This window comes from Vespa crabro, chromosome 8 (assembly GCF_910589235.1).
Source record: "Vespa crabro chromosome 8, iyVesCrab1.2, whole genome shotgun sequence".
Classification (NCBI taxonomy): Eukaryota; Metazoa; Arthropoda; class Insecta; order Hymenoptera; family Vespidae; genus Vespa; species Vespa crabro.
The window spans coordinates 923,315-942,753 of record NC_060962.1 but is presented as its reverse complement, the minus strand read 5'-3'; the positions used below and the strand labels follow the sequence as shown (position 1 = coordinate 942,753).

Here is a 19,439-nt window from a genome sequence, read left to right as displayed (position 1 = left end):
ACCATCGTATCAACTGAATTCTAATCGAAGAGTGCCGAGGCCAGCAAATTGCTTGTTTAGCTCACAAGTACTTGAGCATAATTAGACGATCAATTTCCCAGTAACGTCGTGTAATTTACCAACGACCATTTCCTCCTCTTCTTCGTCCTCCTCCTTCACCTTCTCCTTTCTTCTTCTACTCTCTTTCTCTCTCTCTCTCTCTTTCTTCTCCTTTCGTTCTCTATCTCATTCTATCTTCACTCTTTGTCTAGCTAAATACTCGTATTTATCTATTCGTCTTTTTCTTTTCCTCTACTCTCTCGTTCCTCTTCGTGACTTCAACACGTTAATTCTCTTCACGTTCTCAACGAGTCGATCGGTCCTCGCGTTCGGCCGGAAGTTCGATCTGGACTTTCTTGTCGAGTCTCTCTTCGATGATATTATTCCTCATAACGTTCTATAGTTTTGATCGTGTAAGATCGTATAGTCGATATCGTGTGAGATCGTTTAGTATCATAGAAGATTGTTTTTGCGATATTGTTAAATCATTGTAATTATTCTACTTTATACTCTATACACGTTGAACGCGTGTAATTTAAAAATGCATATATACATTTATTATTATGCATTATATACATATATATATATATATATATATATATATATATATATATATATACTATGTACTCAATGTATACTTAAACATTTAACAAAGTTCCTGTATAATAAAAAATGTGTTTCTTTGTTTTTTCAAAAAAAAAAAGTAATCACGTTTATAGAGAGCAAAAAAAAATGAGAAGGAGAGAGAGAAGGAAACGTAAATGTTATACCAAGAGTGTGATCGCAGTCTCAAGCAAGCATTAGCAAGGTTGTTACTATCACTACTACTACTACTACTACTATTACTATTACTATTACTAATACTAACACTAATACTTCTAGCATATACATCGTGTGAATTCTGATACGCAGGCGGGTGTAAGCAAGACGATTCATCAACATTATCACTGACGGCTGCAGTTAACTGACGAAGAGAAGAGTACTTCCCAACCAAGGAAAACTAAGATACCTTCGTAAGAGATATATTTACGTATACAAGGTGTCCGGAACGTAAGAATGAAACTGAGAGCAAGATGAGAAAGATTTAAATATGTCATACATCGATCATTCCGTGTTTTGTCCTTGACATTAAAAATTCATAAATGTTGCTAATATTCTGTTTCATCAGTCTTTGAATGTTCAATAATTTAGTATCTCATCAAATTTGATAAAAAAAATTATAGTAATGTAATTTTGCTATTTTATTTCCGTTTTAATATTTATTTACTAGATATATCTAGCATAATTTCTTTTTAATTTCTATAAAAAATAATAAGAAAATGATCATTGTACTTTGAATCAACAAACAAAAAGTTATCATTTGCATGAGAAAAAAGTAGTGTCACTGAATAAACGACGATCGATCGTTTAAATTCTTCTCTTTTTTATTGTCCCCCAAAGGCACGCGTGTCAAACACGACTGCTCTTGCATTCGGAATGATCAATGGACGGAGATAATGGCAAGGAGATTATCATTTCGCGATAACATTGCACGAAGCGAGCTAATATGACGTGCGTGCAACAATCAATAATAGACCGAATGAGATTAAAGGAGAAATATTATGAGTTATATCGTGTTCCTTGATAACGTGTGCGATTAAATATTATATATACATAGATGCAATATATACGATCTGTAAGAAAAATACAAAAAAAATTGGAAATATAAACATTTTCAAATAATTAATAAATATATACAGATATGATATATATATATATATATATATATATATATATATATATATGTATATGTTTATATATTAAAATAAACGCAATACTATATTATTTCAAACATTATTATTCTAATAATTAATACAATATTAATTATCATTATAATAATCATAAGTAAATAAAATATCTGAATAGATGAATAAAATATTAATACTAATAAAAAAAGAATTATAAAAACACGAAGCGACTAAAAAAAGCAATACACTTATAAAATTGATTAAAAAAAAGTTAACAGTAGAAATTGATTAACCAATGTATATTACGTAGACTGATAATCGATCCATTAATAAATCAACCGTCGATTCATTCGAATAATGATAATTACCTAAATGGATATAGTGTAATGAATTGATTGCAGCTAACTTTTTGTTCGGAAGCAGCTACCTACCGCGAAATAATACATGACGAGTAAAGAAATTCTCTATGTGAGTGTGTGTGTGTGTGTGTGTGTGTGTGTGTGTGTGTGTGCACGTGCTCAATGACGCGAGACAAACCCTTCTCAAATGTATTGTATGTATGTACGAAATGAAAATGCTTCTTCACCTACAACAAGACTCGACGTACGATATTTGCATGCACCCAGTAAGGTCACGTGCCATCTCCCACGCCTGCCACGTACGTTAGATACGATCTTCTACGATCTACAGAGAGAGAAAAAGAGAGACAGAAAGAGAGAGAGAGAGAGAGAGAGAGAGAGAGAGAGAGAGAAGATGTTAAAGCGACTTTTCGAAGGGACGACGCCTTAATTACGAGCTTCAGGCACTAATACTTGTACGAGTACGCGTAATGCGTTTGAATGCTCACCGGCTGACCTTGAAAAATATTTCTCAGCATCGCTCTTAACATCCTCCACGCTCTTTAACGTCCGGATAAACGCCTTCAAAAGAGAAAGAGAAAGAGGGAAAGGGGGAGAGAGGGAAAGAAAGAGACAGAAAGAGAGAGAAAGAGAGAAAAACTTATCGTGATCTTCCGCGTTGTCGATCAAACGCGTTCGCTCACCGACTGCGTTCAGTCGTTTAATTCCAGCAGACTTTTTACGTGGCACGTTAATTGCCTCGATTCGTGCCGAGCGGCACGGTCGGCTCCTGGGATTTTTCAAAATCACGATAGATCGCCGATAGATTGAAATCGTGGATCCTTTTACGCAACGCCTACCACGATTAACCTACGATTTTTAAGGAACGCTGATGTTTCGCTTATACTTATATACTACATATATTGTCTATGTAGATATCTGTGTATATATTTTCTCATCACCTAATATCCAAAGCACGAACCATCCGTCCATCAAAACTGTTATTTTTCAACATTTAACGAATGAACTAAGTTGCGGCCTTCTGCTATCGTGAGAATTCCATTTTAGATATTTGTAATTATATTTAATAGAAAAGGAACTGTTGAAAATTTATTTTGTTTCTTTTGACTGGCTCGAGTTTAATGTTCTAAATAGAATTTTTGATATTTAATTCTTTATAACGACATTTTTATCGTATGCATAATAAGAAGACAATTATTTTTATATTAACTATTGAATATGAACTAATAATTAATATAATAAATACATATAACTTGGTGACATCAAATTTGCATAATGTTATAAAAAATTAAATATTTTATTATACTACTACACCAAATCTTAAATAAAGAAATATAATGCTTTGTTTTTATATATACAAAAATATATATTATATATTTATACTTATTTGTTATGTAATAATTAATATGTGTATATATTAATATATAGTATAGCAAAAAATGTATATATATATTATAAAAAAGAAATAAAATAGTTTACGAATTAATTGGCTAACCTTTGTTAGTATATCATTGTTCTCTAGAAAAAAATTGTATCGTTAAAAATCGAATAAACAAAATCTTTTGAAGACTGCTCGATATGAGAACGCGCGAACTTTTCATTCGAATCGTGAGATTAATCGTGCGCACTACCGAATCCTGCCTGAAAATCCCCGAATGAAAAAAAGAAGGGAACGAAATAGAAAAAAAAATGAATGGACAAAGAAAAAAGATCGGACGGCCGTCGTCGTCATGTTCATGACGCGCGTCTAAAATATCGACGTCCCGTTGAAACACACGTCATGCACGTAGGTCGAAAAGCAAATAGAGAGACAGAGAGAGGAGAGAAAGAGAGAAAGAGAAAGCTTGCTTCGTTTATTCAGCTTGTAACGAATAGCATTCTCGTCTTTCTCGTGATTTTTCATTTTCATGGAAATTTTCTACATGGTCGGCTTATGATGTTTATTGCATTTCTATACATATATCATGATCGATAAATACTTTTCCTATAAAAAAAATTGATCCCTTTTTCTATGCATCATTTATAATTTTCCTGAAAATTTATCACAGACCTTATATACATGTTTGTTATATATATATTATTTGTTTTATATATATATATTAAGATATATATATATATCAAATAATTGTATTTTAACAAATAATCTAACAATAAGTTACGAGCAAAGTGTAAAGATTATTATCTAATATTTCGAAACTAAAAAGAAAATTGTAATTTCAATAAACTTTTCAATCTCTTGTAACGAATTATGTACATCATTAATGAATCCAGATTAAATAATAAAGATAATTCTAATTACTAGGACATAATAATGATTTAACTCTTATCAAGAGATTGTTAGAGGAGACTCGTAAATGGAATCATATCGATATTCTCATTCTTATTTTTTATTTTCCATTTATATCCTTCGCCGGCACCTTCTTCTTCGTTCTCGTCCTCGTCCTCGTCGTCGTCTCTTCTACTGGACTCAAACGAGCACCCAATTAACCAACAATCCAAAACAATTTGGTCGGTCAGATGGTATCTTCGCCTCCAGCACGGACCAAGGCCATTGGACCTATCTCTCTTCTCTTCTCTTCTCTTCTCTTCTCTTCTCTTCTCTCAATTTTTCTCTCTCTCTTTCTCTCTCTCTCTCTTTCTCTCTCTCTCTCTCTTCGTTTTTCCTCTTTCTCTTTCTCTTTCTCTCTTCTTTCTCTCTTCTTTCTCTTAGTTCTCAACGTACGACCACGACCTTAGGGCTGCACCCACACATAGATCAACGGCGCGAATCTCAACCTGCTTACTATTCCGTGTTCGTTACGAGTCGTCGAGCTTGTTTCATCCCCATCGATGTTTCATTAACACATTAAATATTATGAAATATCACTGATCGTTATAATGATATCATTCAATAACATTTCGTTTTTATGTATTTTACTTAAAGTAATTTATTGTTGAAAAATGATGATGAAAAAACTGAGATGTTTGAGCAATATCGATCGATGTAAAAATAAAAATTCTCTCGACTAATATTAAGGAAATAAAAAATCTGAATTGAATCAAAGAAACTTATCTTGAAACTAGCTATTTAGCTAATTAAAAAGTACGAGATAAAGATAGAGAAAGAAATAAAATTCCAAGACAATCTCCGTCATTGAAATAAAAAGATCACTCGACGAGGGATAATCGTAGCGTTCGATCGAGAAAAGTCGGCAAGCACAGCGCGAAGTCTTCTATGCGAGGAGATCACGAGGATCGTGCATAGCACGCATCCTGTTATTCGCGAGAAGGCAAGAAGGGAGAGATCGATGCGGAGAGAGAATGATCGAACGGACCAGAAGAATATCGTTGACCGTGAGATCAAGCAGGAGGGAAAGAGAGAAAGGGAAGATAAAACGAAAGGAAACGAACGAACGAACGAACGAACGAACGGGCGAAGGAACGAACGGGCGAACGAACGAACAAGAATAAGAATGAAAGAGAAAGAGAAAGATAGAGAAAAAAAGAGAAAAAGAGAGAGAACGAGAGAGAACGAGAGAGGGAGAGATCTCCTCCCCGAAGGAGAGGAAACCCGCACCTAGTTCTGTCGATACAACTACTCTCCTGCTTGACTCGGCTCTCCAACTCGATAGTCAGGGAACTCTCTTTGCACGCTTATTACCCTAATGCCAGTACTTAACACACTGTTGCCTGCACATATTCGTCGTTTATTTGCCGTGGCAACGACCGGGTGTCCTGCTTTAAATCTCAGATCGTTCTGAACCCCGTACGGAAACGATCGACGATCGAGAGCAAAGACGTTCGTTTTTATGATCCTTCTAAACTCGAAACGTCACTCTCTCTCTTTCTCTCTCTCTTTCTTTTCTTGTAAGAAGAAAAAGTATACGAGACAAATACGAGACTTCTCGGTTAACTTCACGTTCGCGTCTTGGGAAAAGAAACAGGGCAAACGGACTCCTTCTACGTCATTTACCCAATCTCACTTTACGAAGTCTCGTAGAAAACGAAGGATTATAGGCTGCTGCGCGCTACTTCGTTGCTCTTCGCCAAGCCTCCGGTAAATGCGAAATTAGCTCTTTTTAACCTTGACTGACTACTTTGCTTCGTAAAGAATACTAGCATGTAATTATCCACATGGAATACGATCGTTCCACGTATCTTGCGCTATCATTTGATTCAAAGATCGCAAAATTGATAAAGCTCGTCTCTCTCTCTCTCTCTCTCTCTGTTTCTCTCTCTCTCTCTCTGTCTGTTTCTCTCTCTCTCTATGTCTCTCTCTCTCTCTCTCTCTCTCTCTCTCTCTCTATCTTTCTCTCTCCCTTTCTATCATGATTAACGTTCCGTTCGATTAAACCAAGAAGTTAGAATGTTAATCGAAACTTGTGCACGCCTTAAATTTCCTGTCAAAATGTTAACACGAATCGATTTCGAAATAAAAAATAAAGAGAAAAAGAAAAAAGAAAATAAAGAAACGCGAGATGAAACATTCTACGAGTAGGTACGTACATATGTACATACATACAAAATGTAGGTCTCAGAACGATGGAAAGAACATTTCTCGTCTCTCGTTTCTCTCTCGGAGCGACTGTTAACGCGAACATGTAATTACCAAGATATGCGTCCTTTATGGGAGTCTCGCTTTCTTCGTCGAGCTAAATATCGCCAAACGTTTTTAACTTAACCGTACAACAAGTTAAAACAGAACGCCCATCGAACGTACTTACTTATAGGTACGTATCTTACCTGTGATCGAAATCTTACGATACTTTTTTTCGATCCATAAAAACATGACAATTACGACATAACGGAAATAATTATTCAATTACTAATTATCCCGTAATCACTATGTTACACTTTATTAAAAGAAAAAAACTAATGACGTGCGTATTTTTCTATTGATGAATCTCCAATAGAAAAGTATCATTTTTCATATAATTATTGATAAATTGCTATAAGACAAGATATAAAATACGGATGTACGATTTAACAATAACTCGATCGTTCTAGTACACGAAAGTGACGTTCTAAATCGATGATCCGCATTGAAAAGAATAATCCGTCGATCGGATCACCCGGTATATAGATCAACCGTACACGATGCTGCCTCGATGGCGTGGCGTTCTTGGCAGATAATTATCACTAACCATCAGCTATTTGCGAGGAATGGCTGATAATTGCAACGTTGTTCAAGCTCTACCGAGCGATAACCCGCCTAGGACTCCTTTTAGACAAGCACTCGCGGTCACTGCGGTTCCCACCTCCTCCTCCTTCTCCTCCTCCTCTTTCTCCTCCTCCTTTTTCTTCTTCTCCTCCTCCTCTTCCCCCTCCTTCTCTTTCTTAACCTGCTCCTTCCCTCAAGCAGCATGCTTTTTTATGGCCTCGTCGCCTTGTTTCCTTCACATGGCATTTCGAAGGAGTCACGTCACGTTCGACTAAAACGACTTAAATTAATAAATAAACAAATGGAATGTTTATTAATAATATCAATTACAATTCAAATTAAGTACGGTAACATGTAAATGAAAAGATATATAAGTATAAAGAATGGTATAAAGAACGAAGGGAAAAGAAAAAGTGAAAAAAAATATAGCGAGCTTTAATTATTCGATTATTTAACATTTCCGAACAACGACGCTTTCGACGTTTATGTCAGAAAGGAGAGAATGATCGATAGATATTCTAACTTCTTGTCTCAAGCATAGCAACGTTAAAAGACGTATCTACGTCTGTCTTGTAAGTTAGCGTTCAGCCACGGAAATTATAAAGCTCTATGTAAGAAAAATATTCAAACAAGTTACGATGCGAACGTGTTTTCCTCGGATCTAACATAGACAAGGAGTGAATATATCGAAACTACCGGTTGCTATATTACCTGATATTATTACCGATGAAATTACTACCGGTCGTGTGACGACGAATCTTCAGAATGTATCTGACATGTTGAAAAAAGAAAGAAAGAAAGAAAGAAAAAAGACAAAAAGAAAAAGTGGAAGTATGCTGCATCCTCACTCTGCAAATCATTTTTCGATGTACGGAACATAGTATCTAACGATTTGCGTCACGCAAATACTCATGGTAAACGTTGATTTTAATACATTCATCTTCGAGTCTTGATTACCGTCATCGTATGACGTTAATGAGTTGGAGAAACGACAAGTGGGCTCCGGATAACAAGTAGGCGAACTCATCAAACTGCCATTGTTTCTAGCATTATATGCGAACATCTAATTGTAATAGGAAATGTAAACATCAAATTAAAATATTTTTCCAAGCCAATAAATTCCCAACAAGTTTAAAATTAACATTATAATTGATAAAATATCGAGTCTTTGAAAAATCTCATTAATGTAAAAATTGAATCTCACCCCTTAATACGGCAACGCTGTAATGAACAGACATAATATCTATAAAGTCAAAAATTATAAAATTATCATCTATAAAGAAACCAAAATATGTATATTTTTGTTGTGATTTTCTTAACTAACTATAATTTTTATTTAACTGCCAAGAATTTCTCTCAAGGACTTCCTTTAGATCGGTGTAAAATGTAATAACGTAATCCTTGTATCAACGAATCGAACAGCAGTAGAATTCAGTGCTACCTTAGCTCGCTCCTTCTGGTATTAAATTGGTTAGAGTGGGAGAAGAGAACAAGCACGCTACGTTAACGCCACGTTACGAGCTCACTCACGAAGCGCGCTGCTTGGATAACTCTCTTATTGCCCTGTAAATCGTAATGTTACACCAGCAATTTAATAAGCCAGCCGCGTTCACTTATCCCCACTGACGAGCACGGGCGCACATAATAATGTTAATGGTGGCGAGTATATCTTCTAGGACAGCGGAGAGGCTGGTAAACGCACGTACATATATATATGACTACACCCACGTGAATCCATCCGCTTGTCCAGAGCTTGGACGATTCCTACGGAAATCTTCCATCTATGTACAGGGTGATTCTAAAGTAATCTATAATTTTATACATAATAAAATTCCATGCTTTTCTACGGTCTTTGTAATCTTTTTCCTTTTTCTTCTTTATTTGTTCTTTCTTATATGAAACAATTTTGGTCAAATCGATATATTTGTCTAATATCTTTCTTTATTTTTTCTAGATAAATAAAAAGATATAAAAAAATTTATTGTCATATTTTTTACATAAAACCTTACCGTTAGCAGGAAGTATACTTTTGACATTTTAAATCTTCAAAATAAAGTCTACAAAATTGAATATTAAACACCCAGGACTCAGGTGACGTTCGATTTTGACGAAGAAAAATCGTTCAAGGATATACAAGTAGAATTGCCATGGACACATAGATCCGTAATAAAATGGATTAACATCATTGATGAAGTAATTATTTCGAATGATCGTCATCGAAGATCGATAGGATTCAATCATCAATGATAAAACAAATGATAAAAAAAAAGAAAAAAGGAAAGAAGAAAACGAAAAAAATCTACATCCACACCACGGTCCAAGGCGAGTTCGCTAATCGAGCAAGACTCTCTCTTAGCGACTCTCTGTAACGATCGATAAAAGTTAATTTGCGGCTGACAAGCGCGGATTACCGGCGAGCCGCTCGCGCGACGATCCGCTTTACTTTCAGCCAATATCATAATTAAGGCGTAATGTTTAAGATACAAAGGTGATAAATCAAATAATTACTTTTCCATATAAGAGGACCCCGATGTAGGGATGATCAATGGCAATGTCGTGCCTCGCAAATCGTGCCGGTTAAACGAATTTTAATTCAACCGTATGTGTACACATACACGTATACGCACACATGGACATACGTCCGAATAATAAAACTTTCAATCTTGTGAAAGGCACGATCGTAAGATGGTTATCGAGATTATAGAAACGCCTTAACGCTCGGAAAATTTACGAGCTACTTTTTATATCCCGATTTATGTTTATATATATGCATATATGTATGTGTACATATATATACATATATATATGTATATAAACATGTACATATTTATATATATAAATAAATAAATAAATAAATAAATATATATATATATATCCATTTGTTGTTAATCGTCCGGATGGAAATTACTATTAGAGATTTCAACATTTCTTAATGTTGTTATATCGATTAAAATTAATAGCCTGCGATTCCTTTATTCATTTTCAACATTTAATATTCCTTTAATTTATAATAATTTATTCGTACATCTATATCAATGCATTGATTATTTCGACATATTTTCTTTATTGTTTTTCATGGTAACTATATTTATTTCATAATTGTATTATTCGATTATTATAAACAATTGATTCGTTTCCATCGTTATCTACAATGTTCATAATGTAGATACATACGTTAAACGTCAGTAAAATTGTGATTATCCTCGAACGAGATTCCTATTATAAATTGATCTCTCTCCTTCTTTCTCTCTCTCTCTCTCTCTCTCTTTCTCTCTCTCTCTCTCTCTCTCTCTCTCTCTCTCTCTCTCTCTCTCTTTCTCTTCAGTGCACGCGCAATTCGACTCTCTTCGTCGTGACCAGTCTTTAGAGGCGGCTCTTAATTTAATATTCTTTGTGCGTCCTGGAAGCTATTCACCTCGATTATTCGTCATTCGCCTCTTGACGTTCGAAGAAGAAAATAAAAAAAAAGAGAATAGTAAGAGGAGAGAAAACATTACTCGGCGCAATCTCGACGTAAGAAAAATTACGAAGTCGGACGGCGAACACGCTTGACCGTGCTACCTGAAAAAAGAAAAAAGAAAGAAAGAGAAAGAATAGAAAAAAGTTAAGAAAGGAAAAAGTCTAATTCAAAGATTAGTTATGTGTCTTGGTAAAGCTATCCTTTGTAAACGTTAATAATTAAACTAACAACTTCGTTCGCCCCTTTTAACGAGGACTTCTTTTCTATACATATATATATTATATCGTGTTCATTAAAATTATATTAAATCTACTTATCTTTATAATGCCATCTTATTAAGATTTTTCTAAAGATAGTATAAACATTTTAAAAACTCATCTTAAACGAATAGAATACGAGTTTGATACTTACTTAACAAATTGTATACGATAAAATAAATAATCGGTAATCGAAGGAAGTTAAGTATAGAAATAAATCGAGTTGGTTCGACCTTTAGTTAGCAAAAGAGAAACGAGGCTACGCTGAGTGCTTCGAGAACAGAGTAGTATATAGGGAGTAAGAGAAGGAAACAAAGAGAAAAGTGAGTACAAATGAGTGGGGAAGGAGAGAAGAGAAGAGCTGAGTTGAGTTGAATTGAGTTGAATTGAGTTGAATTGAGTTGAGTTGAGTTAGGTTGAGTTGAGTAGAGGAGAGTAGAGAAAAGTAAAAAGAAAGAGAAAAACAAAAAGAGGGAGAAAGAGAGAGAGAGAGAGAGAATGAGGAGGCGGGCGAAAGCGATGCGTGTGGGTTCAGAACGAGGGTGTCGGGTTACCAATGAAATAGTGGTACCATTTTGTTTACAATATTGTCGGGGGTGTTGCCAAGAGAAAGGAAAGAAAGAAAGGAAGAGAGAGAGAGGGAGAGAGAGAGAGAGAGAGAAAGAAAGAAATAAAAATAAAGAGAAGGGAAGTGTGTATGCACACACTTAAACTCCTTCTCGCACGCCGCTCGAAATACCGTGTAGAATGTCCAAGCAGGAGAGTCATGTGTACAAGGTCCACCGATCCGGAAGAATTATCTTCTGCTGCAGTCCGCAGGTTCTCCAGAAGGATCTTGATTGGACCGATCCTTACACACACTTATATAAAATGCTGTGAGAGGTAAAGATTACCGTATTCTTTTTTTCTCTCTCTCTCTCTCTTTTTCCTCCTATTTCTTTTTCATTCTTTCTATCTGTCTTTCTCTCTATACTCGACAATACGACCTTATCGTAATGAGAAATCCGAGAAAGCAAATCTCGTAATTAAAGGTATAGCCAAAGACGAATCTGAATAATACTCGGACCGCCCAAGGATCCTCGAACGGAATCGAAATCGAGCTAACTTTTCGTGCACATTCGTACCTATTCGAATACGATGAGACTTCTCGGCCATTACTCGTACTCGAAGCAGAGGTACTCGTAGAAATGCAAATCCAAGGGAAATCGTGGGGATTTGCTCGGAAGGGTGGAGGCTCGGGGAAGAAGTTAACTGGACAAACATGTAGTTACGTGGCCGACGTTGGCCCAGGTTATGATAGGTTCGCGTGGCTGGCCCACATTAGACAGAGATCGAGGAATCGCGATCTAGAATCGTAGAAATCCTTCCTGAGTCGGATGATACTCGGTTATTAGATGTTACACACCGTGCACATGCTGTAGTCAACTCACCCTCTTTTTCTTTTTTTTCTCTTTCTCTTTCTGTTTCTCTCTCTGTCTCTCTATCTCTGTCTCTTTCTTTCTTCTTCTCTATCTTATTCTCCTTCTCGCAACCCTTTCAAGTACTCTAAGAAACAGACTGGTAGGTCGACCTCCCGTCTTCGATTCGACCTATCGACGTTACGTTCCTACGATCGAATGATTTCTAGCGTGTAATTCCATTTCTTCGATTACCTTCTCTCTCCCTTAACTCGAAAGAGAGAGAGAGGAATCCCTCACGATTCGGGAGAAGAAAATTGCTGGACACCTTCCTTTCGTCGAACAACCGAGAAACTCTAACTTTTACTTCTCAAGAGATGAGAAAACGAATTGGCCACTTGAAAATTTGAAATTGATCCATCGAATATTTTGTTCGTTCTTAAAAAATATCGTAAATAATTAAACATGTTTCATCCTTACCTACTATATTAATATATATATTCTATCTATACATTCGAATAAATAAACAAGATATAAACAAGTAAAATCCTTTACATTAGAAAATTCTCAATAGTGTTTATACGAAAAATAAATATTTCACGGTTCACTAAAAAAATTCGAAAAAGAAAGATATAAGAAAATTTTTGATTTCCTCATTTTTATCGCAATAATTACTTATGCATTCTAGTACAATATAAAAGAGTCATAAAAAAAAGGCAAAGGCTCCGTCGAAGTCGCAAAGTCGAAGTGTAGTTACGAGAGGCGAGTATTCATTAAGCCAATTCCACTTTATTCGAAGAGAGTTCCTCCCCTATCCCCATCGGCGAATCGAGGTAACTTTCGTTCCTTCGACTAAAGTAAATGTAGCCTCCACGCTGACTTTCGACTGGGCTGGCCGCGCGAGCTGGTATAATCAAATCTCCAAATAATACCAAAGAAAATAAATGATAATATAAACATTGTTCGTCTATACATACGTGAATTATCAATGTTTATCATTATTATCGATTTAAATAATTACATTAACAAAATAAAACAAATTGATGTAAGTATTTTGTAAAATTCTTTCCATATGCTGTAAAAAGAATTATATATATATATATTTTTTTTCTTAAAGATAGAACGATTTGTTTTTATAAAAGTAAGATCAAAACTAGAAATATTCTAACAATGGTATGGTTTACATATATTAAAACATAAGACTATATGGCACTTTGAAAGATTTATAAAATTAATTTTAAATTATTATTTAATCAGAAAAAAAAATATCAAAATATGTATTACATAATACGTAGATATAAAATTAAATTAAAAATGTGAACTTGTATTTTAACTTATACAATAGATTTAAAAATAATATTTCCACTTTTGATATTCTTGTTACAAAACGATCACATTACATCGCTCGACCTTTTACGATCATCAAGCTCAAAAAGAAAAAGAAAAAAAATAAGAGACAATCGATCGTGACTGAATCGTATCGTCCAACTTTAATTTGGATTTTACTAGCTTCGTTAGTTGCACCCGTCGGTGGTCCAGTCCGATGGACCGATGCGTTTCATCATTCGTAGATACATTACTCTCATCTATGTTGATACATACATAGGTACGTAAATAAGTACATACATACGTACGTAGACACATACAAATACACATACTTGTGGATTTATTTCGTGCCACACATTCACGTGAAAAAGGTCGTGTCGGCCGCTTGTTATTCAAATGCAAACATCGCTACGGCAAAGGGACACCCATCCTACCAACATCCCACTGACTTATTAGCGTGAAGAAATCGAAAATCCTTGGAGTTGTTCGGAATGCAAAGAAGGGTATCGAGTAACTCGAAGAAAAATAAAAGCAAATCTAAACTATTATTTTCTTACACGAAAGTACATTTCATTAGGTATCTAAATAAGTGTTCTTCCACTTGAGTAAACGTTTAAAATAAATATACAACGAAAAATAAAATGAAGAAAAGAAGATAAGGAAAGTTTAAGGAATCTTTTCACGTGGCTTTTGGCTACATTTCCCTTCACTGAGTTCATTTACGTGAGTCTCTTCGGTCAGGGCAGCGACACGCGTGGAACATTTGTCAGACACTTTAAGACCTGTCCGGCCATTGTTTTCCCATCGATTCCGGCTTGGAAAGCACGGCTTTAACCGGTGTTTTACACGCTCAGTTCCTGGAACCGGATCCTCCATCTGGGATCTCAAGCTTGTGGCATCCGAGAACGGTGAGGAGAGAAATAGAAAAAGTGAAAGAGAAAAAGAGAGAGAGAGAGAGAAAGAGAGAAAGAAAAAGAGAGAATGAAGAAAGAACGGAAGAAGAAAGAGAAAGAGAGAGGACCAGGTATACATGGCCTGGAACTCGAGGCCCATTTCGCCTGTCAAGCCCTCTATTCGGTTGGCTGTGCAGGTACTTTCGCTCTCCCCTTCTTCTTCTCCTTCTTCGTCTTCTTCTTCTTCATCTTCTTCTTCGTCTTCTTCTTCTTCGTCGTCTTCTTCGTCTTCTTCTTCATCTTCTTCTTCTTTTTCTTCTTCATGATCTCGCTTTCTTTCGTTTCTCCGACAGTTTATGGTCATCATTATCTTCCACCGTGGCTCAACTTGGATTAAACGATTTGTTCGTGTTCACGGGTTATTTCATTGGTCACACGTATCACATCGGTCACCCGCTGCGATATCGATACTGAAACATCTTCCTTAATCCTTGGTTATGCTCATCAAATCACCGAAGCTAATCATCTTAACTCTTTCAATTCATTTTTTTACAAAAATTGGTATAACATATAATATAACAAGGATGATGTATCCCAGGAAATATATAATTTATTTTAAATTCTTGTTGGGTTTAATTATTTACGTAATATAGAAATAAGAGAAAAATAAAAATGTATTAGAAACTTTGAAATTTAATTGGAAAATTATTTGAAAATTATTTGAAGAAGATTATGACTCTTTGTACATTGGAAACTCTTTTCTTTCATCTTACTCTATCCATTTATCTTGTTTAATTTGCATACCACACTCGGTAACGCCATATCATGTCGTTAAACGTATAATGTGAATTTTACTTAACCTTTGCGATAATGAAAGTATGAACGTCTCTTAATTCGCACGAAACAACGAAACAGTCTCTGTTTATAAATAATCCAAACATAAAACAATAAATATGATCTACAAGTTTTTCTTTACGTTATGTATCTCATATTATTGTTCGAAAAATTAATTTCTTTATTTCCACTATTATCTACGTAAAATAAAATGAGTCATATATTGTTGACAGAAAATACACCAAAAAAAAAATATCATTAAACACATAATCATATAACGGTAAATCAAAATAATCATAAAATACTTATATTTATATGTGCGTATGTGATTTGTATTATTCATAAAGTCAATCAAAATAATACAAAAATCTTCCTCTCTTTAAGATATTAAATACAATATTATTATTCTCGTTTCTTCATAAAACTCTTATCCAATCGTTATCGATGACCTTATTTTACGCGCTTTTTTCTTTCAACACTTAAAATACTCGAAAGCTATATTATAAAAAAACAAGCAAAAAAAAGACACACAAAGAGAGAGAGAGAGAGAGAGAGAGAGAGAGAGAGGGAGAGAAAGAGAAAAAAAGTAATTTAATGAATATTGGATCGTTGAACGTCATCATTCGAGGTTATCATCGTTATCGCGTTAGCGAGTCATTACGGACCTACCGAATATGTTGCACAGGCCGAACGAAGCAGGGAACCACGGAAAACGAGCTTACAGAGGTTATCTCCTCTATAACCAGTTACAAGCCGGTGGGATGCTAAACGGACAAAAAGGAAAAGCGAAAGATCGCATTTTTACGCGTTGCCGGTTAACACGAAAGAAAGCAATGAATTTCTTCTTATCTTTGGGAACCTTAAAATCGTACAAGCTATATTATCTCGATCGTTTACAAATCTGCCGAATAAAAAGGATAAGTATGGGATAAAATACAACGTAGGTAAGACGTAAAATAATGAGCGTGAAAATCAGATACGTAGATACGTATATATTTAATAGAAAAAAAAAATTATTATATTGATTAATTCTTTCTCTCTCTCTCTCTCTCTCTCTCTCTCTCTCTCTCTCTCTCTCTCTCTCTCTCTTTCTCTCTTTCTCTAGCTTTCATACTAAAATAAATACTGGTAATAATTACATTATATAATAATAAAGATTTACTTACGAGCGTCTAAATATATGAAATATAATCCTGGATTGAACCAAAACGTAAGATGTCTACGGTTCCTTCAAAATGACTTCTAAAAGGTCTAAGCACTGATATTATCAACAAGGGTCTGGAAACAAGAAAAGAAAAGAACAACAGAAAGAAAGATTCATTCTCTGTGTTATTATGTTTTTAATAGCGACCTTACCTACATATTTTTTCAATGAATTACTTTTATAGAGATAAACAGTTCCATACGTTTAAATCGTCAAATGTTATGAAAATGGTTTTACGAACCAATTATTTTTTAAAGGAAAAAAAATAAACCAAAAAGTAAAAAAGAAAGGGAAAAATAAAAAAAAAAAATAAGAGAAGAGACTAGTCACCTTTCGTAGGAGCAATTTGCAGCATCGATAGACTGGTTTTCGTGACGTTGAACACATCGACTATCTTCGTGGACACTCGTAACCAACAATATACTCGTTGAGTACTGGTTATGATGAATGAAGGAGCAAGAAAGAGGTAGGAGGAAAGAAGGCAGAACGTTCCGTAGGGCAGAGGTGTCGTTACGTCCTCCTCGCACTCTTATATCTTCTCCTTACTCTTTCTCTCTCTTTCCCTCTCTCTCTCTCTCTCTCACCCTCTCTCTCTCTCTCTCTCTCTCTCTCTCTCTCTCTCTCTCTCTTTCTCTCAAAGGAAGTAACAGTATCTGAAAGTGGATGGATTCCGTGCGAGGTGTGTGAGATGTGCAGGGACCATGTGGATTGTGTGTAGAATGAACGCAAACTGTGAGGGTAATTTGCAACACTGGCAATTTACATAATTAGCAGTTCTGAACTCCAGTCCCTTGAACGACCCCCACCCCCAAGATATTTCTACTCTTTCTCTCTCCTCTCTTTTTCTCTTTCTCTCTCTCTATCCCTCTCTCTCTCCCTCTCTCTCTCTCCCTCTCTCTCTCCCTCTCTCTCTTTCTCTGTCTGTCTTTTTCACTCACTCAACTTCCTTGCCATACCACTTACCTGCAAAGCCAAAGCAAAAGGAAGAGAGCACCAAGAACTCCAAGAGCCAAAACGTGCTCCCGAACGAAACAGTGGCGTAGAATTCCGTAAACTGTCGACTTCCATCAGACAATTTGTTAATGTCTATTTCTTATTTATTATCATCTAGTTCAAAATAAATAATTAACTTTATCGGCTCACTACGATCAATTATCTAGGACGATAATAATTAATAATTCATATATATAATGATCAATAATCTAGATAAAATACAATCTAGATTTGATACATATGTTTATTATTTATAACGGATATTATAAATAATGAACATACCTCTCGATAATAAAATGAAATCGATTAGTATTTAAAATTATATAAACTCGTCAATTGAAAAACTATGAAAGAATCTAACATATTTTATGTAATCGATAAAATCGGGCGAATAATATTCTGTCCGTCGTTCTGTTTGCCTCTCTCTCTCTCTCTCTCTCTCTCTCTCTTTCTTTTTCTCTTTCTTTTTCTCTTTCTGTTTCTGGTAATACGGGTAAACAAACTTGCTCGAATGATAAATGCGATATAATTATAGATCGAACGTCGAAACAATCTTCTAAAACATCGTGGCGACCGACGGAGAACGAGATAAATGAATCTGGAACGGCGCTCCTTCGCGCTAATTACCAGTTGAGTGAGTAATAAGCGATTAACAGTGGCACGCCTACCAAATGTAAATGAGTCTCGTTTGGGAAGACGATCATCGCGGAAGTTAGAAAGAGTTTAAATGAGTCGATCATCGAAAGAAAAAGAAAGAAAGAGAGAGAGGATAGGTTTATTATAACTTATTTATTATTAAAATCGATGCTTAAAATGCAAACGTTTGATCTACGATCACCTTCGTTATTCTGATATTAACATGCTTTAATATGTAATTGTCACATGATTTCGATATCTCGTTTATCTTTCGAAATTCCTCGTGGGTGTATCGATCGATCCGGTCCCCTTTTCGTTTTTGAATAATTATGCGTCGAAAAAAGGTCGGGCCCAAAATACATCGCGTGCCTCCACTAGCCGATTCTCTCTCTCTCTCTCTCTCTCTCTTTCTTTCCCTTTCTTTTTATCTCTTTTTCTCTTTTTCTCTTTTTCTCTTTTTCTCTTTTTCTTTTTCTCTCTTTCTCTCTTTCCCTCTTCCTTTCTCTACATCCTCGACAAACCTTTTAATTCCGAACGAAACGATTTCACTGTCGACTCGTTACGCGAGTTTCTCTATGTAAATGCCCAGAAATGTGATGTATTATAGGCAGGATATCTACTCGAAATAATGATCTGACGATGTTGAGAAGGATCGAGAACTTACGATTCTCTTTCTTTCACTCTTTTTTTCTTTCTTTTTCTTCTTCCATCTCTTTTTTTCTTTCCTTTTCTTTGTCTGAAATTAAACTCCGATAAAAATCACATCCTTTCCTTGAAAATCTTTTGAAAGAATAATATTTACATCCTTTCGATCCCAAGCACGCATGCATATATAGGTAAGCAACCCCGTTATATGCACACGAACGCTTAATTACGGTGGAGAACTTCCATGTGCCATAATTATTCATTTTGGAAGCGGCGATTATAAAGCGATTACGTGGAAGAATCGTTTCTTATCTTCACGTAGAAAGAACTTCCGAAAAGGAGAGGGCATACACGATCATTTTCGCGTTGGCAATTTGTCGGACACGTTGCATAGTTATAAAGCGGTAATCAAGGATGATCATTGCATTAATATCATGAGTTTAAAAGCACCGTTTTCATCATCGCGAAATTGCTCCACGAGGAGTCGGGGGTTGGAGGTGATCGAGGAGGGAGCGAAAGGGACATAGGG

At 35.3% G+C, this 19,439-nt stretch overlaps 2 long non-coding RNA genes across 2 annotated transcripts; both read right to left on the bottom strand.

Annotated features, from left to right (window-relative positions):
• Positions 1–7,054: 7,054 nt before the first annotated feature.
• LOC124426001 lies at positions 7,055–9,040 on the bottom strand. The gene is made up of 4 exons (XR_006942629.1): positions 8,590–9,040; positions 8,470–8,508; positions 7,977–8,328; positions 7,055–7,536 (listed from the first exon to the last, which is right to left on the bottom strand). It is a non-coding gene; the product is annotated as an uncharacterized LOC124426001 (long non-coding RNA).
• Positions 9,041–14,231: 5,191 nt separating this feature from the next.
• LOC124426000 lies at positions 14,232–16,955 on the bottom strand. The gene is made up of 2 exons (XR_006942628.1): positions 16,599–16,955; positions 14,232–15,081 (listed from the first exon to the last, which is right to left on the bottom strand). It is a non-coding gene; the product is annotated as an uncharacterized LOC124426000 (long non-coding RNA).
• Between the last annotated feature and the right edge of the window lie 2,484 nt (positions 16,956–19,439).